The sequence below is a fragment of the Cebus imitator genome, unplaced genomic scaffold (genome assembly GCF_001604975.1).
Source record: "Cebus imitator isolate Cc_AM_T3 unplaced genomic scaffold, Cebus_imitator-1.0 Scaffold350, whole genome shotgun sequence".
Taxonomy (NCBI): domain Eukaryota; kingdom Metazoa; phylum Chordata; class Mammalia; order Primates; family Cebidae; genus Cebus; species Cebus imitator.
In genome coordinates, this window is record NW_016107665.1 from 1,802,956 (window position 1) to 1,812,045 (window position 9,090).

At 41.7% G+C, this 9,090-nt stretch overlaps 1 pseudogene across 1 annotated transcript; it reads right to left on the reverse strand.

Annotated features, from left to right (window-relative positions):
* Positions 1 to 2,587: 2,587 nt before the first annotated feature.
* On the reverse strand, positions 2,588 to 4,785 carry LOC108287660 (annotated as a pseudogene). The gene has a single exon (XR_001818429.2). The product of XR_001818429.2 is annotated as a heterogeneous nuclear ribonucleoprotein A3-like (transcript).
* Between the last annotated feature and the right edge of the window lie 4,305 nt (positions 4,786 to 9,090).

The window sequence follows — 9,090 nt, forward strand, 5'->3', positions numbered from 1 at the left end:
GGAAGAGGCTCAGAGGAGAAGCCAGAAGATGTACTGCAATGCGGCTGGAGCCCAGAAACATACTGTGTACATGAGGGTCCCTGAGGTCTACACGGTCAGTGTTTGGCCTCTGCATTCCCCAGCGGGCTGTGCGATAGATACGCCTCACCAAAGTGGGCTGTAGAAGGGCCACCGAGGACAGTGGCCTCCTTATACTGGCACTTGCAGAATAGAGAGTTTCCTTTTTTCCCTCCTTTTCCCAAAAACCATTCTACAATGAAAAAAAACTTTCCATTTTTTTTTCTAATTACGTAAATAATACATAATCTCTATATTTTTTTAAATCAAACAACATAAAAAGTTCAAGGGAAATAAAGTCACCCAAGAGCCCATACACTGAGCTGTTATCACCAATAATTCAATGATTATCATTTCATCTATGATTATATGCATCTATACACAGACACATGCATACATAACATAAAAGGGATGTCATTCAAGCTGCTTAATCATGGACACTTTAACAATCGATGTGTTTGGGTTTGGTTTGACTTGGTCTGATCTGGACAGAACTAGTTGGTCTGATCTGGTTCGGTTTTGTTTGGTTTGGTCTGGTCTGCTCTGGCCAGGTCTAGTTTGATCTGGTCTGATCTCATTTGGTCTGGTCTGGTCTGGCTTACTTGGCCTCACCTCCCCATCTCCCTCCCTGGCATGTATCTCCCAGTACCTTTCTTCATGCTCATTCAAACAAGAGGCACAGTTTATGTCACAAAAACAGGACTTTGCTACACAGATTTCTCTGCACCTCGCCTTCCTAATTTCATAATACATCCTGGAAATCCCTTTGAGTCAGGTAGTATCACTCTGACTCATTCTCTTTAATGACTGCCCAATATTCCACGGTCTGCAGACACTCTATTCATTCTGCCATTTGTCCGCTGAGAGGCTGAGGCCTGAGTCCCCATGTCTAACCATCACACGTTTCAGCCAGTGCCAATGTGCTGCACACACCTCCAAGGACAGCATTCACATACCTCTGCTACCATCTCTAGAATACTTGGGTTTTCTAGAAGCAATTATGGCATCAGCCAAAGGGGCAATTTTATCTCTTCTTTCCCAAAATTTCATACATGTTGAGTATCCCTTATCCAAAATGCTTGGCACCAGAAGTGTTTCAGATTTCAGACTTCTTTTTATATTTTGGAATATTTGCATATATGTAAGATATATCTTGGTGATGGAACCCAAATCTAAATGTGAAATTCATGTATGTTTCATATACACCTTATATTCATAGCCTAAAAGTAATTTTACATAGTATCTCAAATAATTTTATACATGAAATAAAGTTTGTATTAAGTGCTTTTGTGTGGAATCCTCCACTTGTGACATGTCGGTCCTCAACAATTTTTGGGGCATTTCAGATTTCAGGTTTTAGGATTAGAGAGGCTCAACCTGTACAAGTTATTTCACTTTCTGGTCTTACAGAACCTATTAGCACTTCCAAAATGATGCTGAATTATAATGGAGATAGTGGATACCCTTGCCTTGCTTCAGATTTAAATGGAAATGTTTTAATGTGTCACCACTGTAATATTTGCTGTTGGTTTTTGACAAATAGTACTTATCATATTTAGCTATTTCCTTCTATTCTTCTTCAGAATTTTATTAGGAAAGCCTGCTGAATTTTACTGGATGTCTTGTCAACCTGTATTAATCAGATCATGTGCTCTCCTCCTTTAAACCTGTTGATGAATATAGAAGTGGTAATCTAAATACAACAGCACTATATCAAAAGAATTGTATTGGCCTATTCAAGTGTTTCATCTCCTATTGCACCTATTTATGCTTCATCTCTTCTAGGTTTTCAAATCTGTTGCTGTAGATTTACACTTGCATTTGCCTATAATTATTGTAATTTTCTATGTCTATGATCACATTTCCTTTCCTCGTGGCTAATGTCTTATATTTTTTGTTTTTTCTTTTCTCTTGTCACATTTTTTCCATTTTTTTTTTCTATTTTCAAAAATTAGAATATTTTAACATTGAAATCTGGCTATTTTAAATCTTATATACATATTTTGAATAACTGAAGTAATGTGGCCCACACTCCCATCTTGACCTGCCTTGATTGTTACAATTCCTTCAGGAACTGGACACTTAATCATGGATACTTTAATAGTCTGTTGTGTTTGGGTTTGGTTCTCATCTGAAAAGATGACATCAGGACTGTGAGGGAAGAGACGCTGATGGACCGGGAGCTCCCCACAGAAGAGGACTCTAGTTCCCCGGTACCTGGCAGAGAGAGGGCTGGGCACTGAGCTCAGGCAAGCACCTCCACCTAACAATGCCTAATGGTCCTCATCTGTAAAATGGGGAGAATACTTAGCCATATCCATGTGTTATGAGGAATAACTGGGATAATATATTTTTTAGGGGTTTAATAATGCATGATTTTTATTCTCTTACTCTGAAAACTTATATATATTATATATATATTATAATATATATGTGCACACACACATATACATATATATATGTATATATATATATATATATGTGTGTGTGTATATATATATATATAAATTTAAACCAAGGAAAGTAACTGATGGGCCTCTTGTGCTTTAAAAAAGAAAAACAAAAGGTACCCACTAATTTGCTCAGATATAGCAGGCTTAATGGTCCTATATTTTGAAAAGTTTTTAAGAATGGTTTCTAACGTAGGAGAGGGAAAACATCCACTACCCCTTTTCTGAATTTAAATGGAGTGCAGTAAACATTCTTTACACCCAAAACCTATGGCAGCAGTTCAAATTTGACCAAGGTAAACACAGAATGGAGATGTCCTAAACACAGCTAGGACTCAGCAAGTATAACACACTAAAATCATATGATTACATTTTAAAAGAAAATGTACAAAAACCAAATAGAAATTTTTAGATTTTTTTCATTTGAAGGTAATCTTAATGCTATTCAATTCACAAATGCTAATTTAAATACCCAATCCTATTTACCTAAAACACACATTGCAAACACACACATATCTATTCTCTCCACATGTCAGTGCCCATTCGTATTATGGTTTGGAAATGGGAAGAATAGACTCCCCTTAAACGGCAAGTCAGCAGGTGTTTCTTTACAGTTAACTTTAGCAAAACTCATACAAAATAGTAATTAATAATGATCTTCTTTACTTGTTAACTCACAAGGAAACACGTTCAAAACTGCATTTTGTTAGTTTCTGTACTAAAATATAGAAAAACTGAAGTACACAAATATTGAAAAGTTAAAAATTCCTTAATTTTTTATTCCTGGAACCACTACCACAATTTACAGGGCAATATACATGATGTAATGAAAAGAAAAAGAAAAAAGACAAAGCTACACAACAGATAAAAGACCTCCGGAATGTACATCTAATTGACACTACATTGCATTAATCAATAGCTGCACTTTTTGCAAACTGTGGCTATGACAGTCCTGAACAAGAAGGGTTTCCTGTTTAAGCTGCAGTAACTTTTCTGACCATGGATCATCGCTCCTTCTGTGGCAGATTTTTACAGTTCCTCTGATGCATTTGGGACGACTGTCTCAAAGTCACCTGCAGCTTTCCTGACGACTCCTCGCCCTCTCTCCTGCTAAGAACTGTAGCCCTTGTCTGCTGCTTTTAGAACCTTCTGCTACCATATCCACCACTTCCACCACCAGATCCATAACCACCACCATAGGGACTGCCCGAGCTTCTTCCACCAAAACTGCCCCCTTTCATGGGTCCATAATTTGATTGCTGTTGTCCACTATAATTTCCAAAATCATTATAGTTCCCACCACCACCATAGTTACCACCGCCAAAATTTCCTCCTTCATTGTAACCATCATATTCTCCACCACCGCCACCATATCCACCACCTTGGTTTCCATATCCTCCTGGTCCACCACCACCATAGCCCCCTCTGCTACTATAACCAGGACCACCGCCATAGTTGCCACCATCACCAAATCCATTATATTCACCATCACCTCCTCCATAACTGCCTCTGCTGCCACCACCTCCACCACCATAACCTCCTCTTCCACCAAAGTTTCCACCACGGCCAAAATTACCTCCACCGCCTCCAAGTTTTCTCCACGACCCATAAAATTGCCAGATCCACCTCCACGACCTCTCTGGGATCCAGCAGACTGCATCTCTTGTTTAGAAAAGGCCTTTTTCACTTCACAATTATGCCCACTAATAGTATGGTATTTCTGAACAACAATTTTATCAACTGTATCATGATCATCGAAAGTTACAAAAGCAAATCCTCTCTTTTTTCCACTCTGCCTGTCTTCCATAACTTCTATGGTTTCAATCTTGCCATACTTTTCAAAGTAGCCTCTCAAATTATACTCTTCCATATCTTCTTTAATACCACCAACAAAAATTGTCTTCACTGTTAGATGGGCACCAGGCTTTACAGAATCCTCTCTAGAAACAGCTCTCTTTGGTTCCACTACACGCCCATCAACCTTGTGTGGTCGAGCACACATAGCTGCATCCACCTTTTCAACACAAGAGTAAGTCACAAAACCAAAGCCGCTGGAACGTTTGGTTTGGGGATGTCTCATTACCACACAATCTGTAAGTGTGCCTCATTTCTCAAAATGTTCCCTTAAACTATCACCTGTAGTTTCAAAGCTCAGACCACCAATAAACAGTTTTCTCAACTGCTCTGGTTCCTTTGGATCATGGCCCTCCTCCCCCCAGCGGCGACGGTGACAGCCGGAGTCGGGCCGGGGACGACCGGGCGGCGGTTTTACCTCCATTTTGAGACCGGACTCGCCTCTTCCAACTCGAGTTCTATATGGGACCGAGAGGAAGACTGGAATAATATTTTTAAAGCACTTGATCCATAGTAAAAACTCAGTGGACAGCTATTATTAACATTTTGACATGTATCTTCTCTGTCTTTGTCAACTATGCAAATGTACATTTGCAAATACAGGCACACACATAACAAAGATGGGAGCTGAGTCCCAGGATACTTCTAGAATAAGGAATAAATGTTATTATTTTGGCTCCAGCAAAGCAGAAAGCAGAAGCAGAGCAGAAAGTGGAGGCAGAGTTTGGCTTGCTTCCTGCACCCTGAGTCCCACACAGGGCACTGTGCATCCCCCCTCAGCAATCGGGCTGCAGCCTTCCTCCCACCCAGAGGCGCAAGTGCCTCCTAAACTCACCTGGAGGATATTAAGTGGATGGGATCAAGGAAAACCTAGTTGACGTGCTTTCTTTAAATGCGACCATATGTCCTACATCTTACTCCTTGATGCAATCATACTTTTCAGAACGAAGCAGAGTTCGCTATTCCCAGTGTCACAGGATATAAGCAATGTATATGCACTCTAAGGATATTTTTTTAAATTAGACTGCCCAGACAGGCTGGACAAAGGAAGGTTAAGACAATCATCCCATCCTCTCTGTTCGCAAAACAGTTTATGAGGGATCTCAGAGCACCTCTATATTCTAATATTTATTAAATTTCTTATCTAAATTATATAAAACTTCTTTACCATTTGGGTATGTTTCTGTCTGTCTCACTTGTGCCCATTCTTCAGCTTTCAATGCCTAGAGTCAGACACAAAGTAGATACTTTCGGTGCTCTTTGAATAACTCAATGAATGAATCAATGAGTAGGTGACTTCCTGCCCAAGATAAAAGGTAAAAAATGACTAAATCCAGAACTAAAACCCAGATCTCCTGACTCCTAGCCAGTTTCTTCTTTCTATGCGTTCATCAGGATGACTTGTATCTTGTACCAAACCCAAATGAGTTGTCAGTCCTCCTCAACATCAATTCATTCAATTAGCAAAGGGACATAGAGTACCTACTATGTGGCAGGTGCTTTCTCTAATAGTTACACACAGAGAATTGGGGTATTGATGCTGGCCAACACTATTAACAGAATCAAGAGGTCCAAGCCATGCTTTCAGGGAAGGGAACCCACTTGCCTTTGCATCCCTGCTTTAGCCCAGTCTGATAGAAAAGTTAGGATTTTAAGGTGGGGGAATGGAGGGAGAAACACTGATCCCAAAGGTATCCTGTGCCCTAATCCTTCTTTGGTACTGTATCCCAATACGTTCTTAGATTCCCTGCTCATCTCATCACGTACAGAGTGGCCTCTCTTCCCACACGTTTACATTTCTTAACACGTTCTAACTTCCATTCCAGTTGTCTGGCACGTAACTCATGTCCCCTATGAGATGATCAGCACCATGGGCTCAGGATCCATGTCTAATTCACCTTTGTATCCTCGACAGTGCCTGGCATGACTTGCATCTTGTACCAAACCCAAATGATTCAGCAGCCCATTGTAAATAAATGTTGGAATAGATATTGTTTAATCCTTGTTGAATGAATGAACGAATGTATAATGGAAGGAGAAATGTTATCTTGAGAGCTGGGGGTTGGAGAGAACAAAACTGATCAGCAAAAGAAATAAAATAGAATTCTGGAAGGCAGAAGATAAAAGAGAAAAGGAGAGAGCTAATCAACATGATAGGAACCTGGATAAGTAAAAACGGCTAAGGGACTTCTTAAGAAGTGGGGAAGAGGGGTTAATATTTGAATCTGCAGCTTATAGGGTACAATGGAACCACTTCTCACCGTTATCCTCAACTTTCAGTGAAGACTCCTCCACCTTCGGGTACCTTGTATGGGTGACGTTTTCTTTGGGACATCAAAGAAATGCAGCTTTGTTATACACCTGGAATGAAGCCAGAGAGACTAGGGATGGGGAATTGATCTATCCACAGAACTAATTCAGCAGAAGCTAGTGCTCAGAGCCCAGGTGACAAGGAAAAACTCAAGCCCAACTCCTGATCCGAATACTTGTGAAAATGAGGAGTTGAGGGAAGGGGAGAAGGCGGTTCCCACCATATACAGGGATGGAGTGGAGGCTATCTCATTTGAATCTTAATGGCCAAAGAACTTGACACCTGGCACACAATGAATGCATGAATGAATGATAAATTAATTACTCTTAAGATGTTAATGAGTTATAGTAGTTTAGTATCTTACTGTCCCCAGAACCATCAATGTCTCACAGAGTGGGCTCAGGGTTGCTGAGAGAGATGCTTTTGAGCAGAGACAGTCATTTGGGGGCTCTTAAAATTTATAGAGCCAAATTCCAGGGACCTTTTCAACCCTATCTTACCTGATAGGTCCTGCTGATGCCACAGGTGGATGGCCAGAGTGTCAACCATTGTCACAATGCTGCAAACTGACCCAGTGGGAATGGCAGAAAACTAGGCAATAAAAAAGACCTGATTTCCAACTCCAGTGCATGAGTTTGCATGACCCTAAGCAAGTCAAACTGTGGAAACACCACTGTCTCTACCTATGGCACAGTTTTGTTGGGAGGAATCAACCAGGAATCCACCTAGCAAGTCCCATCTAAAGCACTGTCTCAGAGCTCATGCATTCCACTTCTTCCTGGGCACAGTTCATATTGGACTTCATTCCAAACACAATCCTTGGTTTCCTTGGACAACCTTTATTCAGTTCCACCCTAAATTCCAAACTGAGAGTGGGAAAATGCTGGTTTGGAAGTGTGCAGGTCATGGAAATAGCTGCACAGGCGCCTGGCTTAAAGAAGTGATGACAGAGAATAAAGAAGGTCACAGTGTGGAAATCTGAAACAACAACTCTAAGGACAGAACAGACTGAGCTATTTATAGTACCATAAAACTCCATCACCCCGTAAAACTTAACAATCCCTAAAAGTATTTCTGGGGAGGTAAAGAACAGCAGAGCAGTCTGGGCCAAGTCAATGATGACTCAGGGGGCTGCTAGGTCCTGTTTTAGTGCTCAAGCACATACCACAGACAATGGCTTCACAGATGTGTTCACCAGGGTGGCCTTGAGTCAACAAAAAAAAAGGTGACATTGTGTTGTGCTGTGTTTGACTAAGGAAGGTATAGGTGAGGCATGTTTCAGAAAGATATCAATGGTAGCAAGGTAAAGTGCGAAGGTCATGCAGACCTGTATTCAAATCCAGCTCCATCCTGACCTGGCCCTTGAGGCATACAGGTTACCTGACACCTTGGAGCCCTGGTTTTCTTAGATGCACAATGGGAATAATTAGAGCTGCCTCACAGAATTGTTGAGTGGCTTAAAAGCTATAACAGGCCGAGCCTGTGGCTCACACCTGTAATCCCAGTACTTTGGGAGGCCAAGGTGGGAGGATCATTTGAGGCCAGGAGTTCGAGACCAGCCTGGGCAATATGGCAAAATCCCGTCTCTACTAAAAATACAGATATTAGCCAGGCATGGTGGTGGGTGCCTGTAATCCCAGCTACTTGGGAGGCTGAGGGATGAGAACTGCTAGAACCTGTGAGGCAGAGGATGCCTAAGCCAAGATTGCACCACTGCCCTTCAGCCTGGGCGACAGAGCAGGACTCTGTCTAAAAACAAACAAGCACACATGTAACATAGACTGGAGCCACTGCAGATGTTGCTCTTTAAAGTGTAGGCATCAGTTGTCAGGGAAATGTGCACACCTAAAGCCCTGGGTCTCTGTCATAGTGCTGGGCAAATCAAGCGTCGCATCATGATCACTACTCCCACGGCTGCTGCTACCGCCACTCCTGTTACTGCTGCAGTCATTGCTGTCAGTCTGTTCCCATGGAGAGACGAAGGAGCAACCATGGACTGTACTGGAAGAAAAGTAATTATTTTCTTTGTTTGTAGAGACAAGGTCTCACTATGTTGCCCAGGCTGGTCTCGAACTCCTGCCCCCAAGCAATCCTCCCACCTAGATCTCCCAAAGTGTTGGTTTTACAGGCATGAGCCACTGCACCTGACCGACAATTATTTTCAAGGCTGAGATGAGCTCTGTTTACAAACCACCTCCTCAGTGAAAACTTCTCTCACCACAGGCCTCTCCCATTCCGCACTCCCCAGGCCTCTGTTCATGCCTCTATCAGACTGCCTTGTCTTCCCAGGGATGGCATTCTGTGATGGGTGAGAAAGCTACAGTGCATTCAGGCAGATGGGGTTCAACCCTCTACGTGTCTTTGCCAAGCTATTTTCTCTCTCTCTGTGCCTTATTTTTCTTTTTTTTTTTTTTTTTT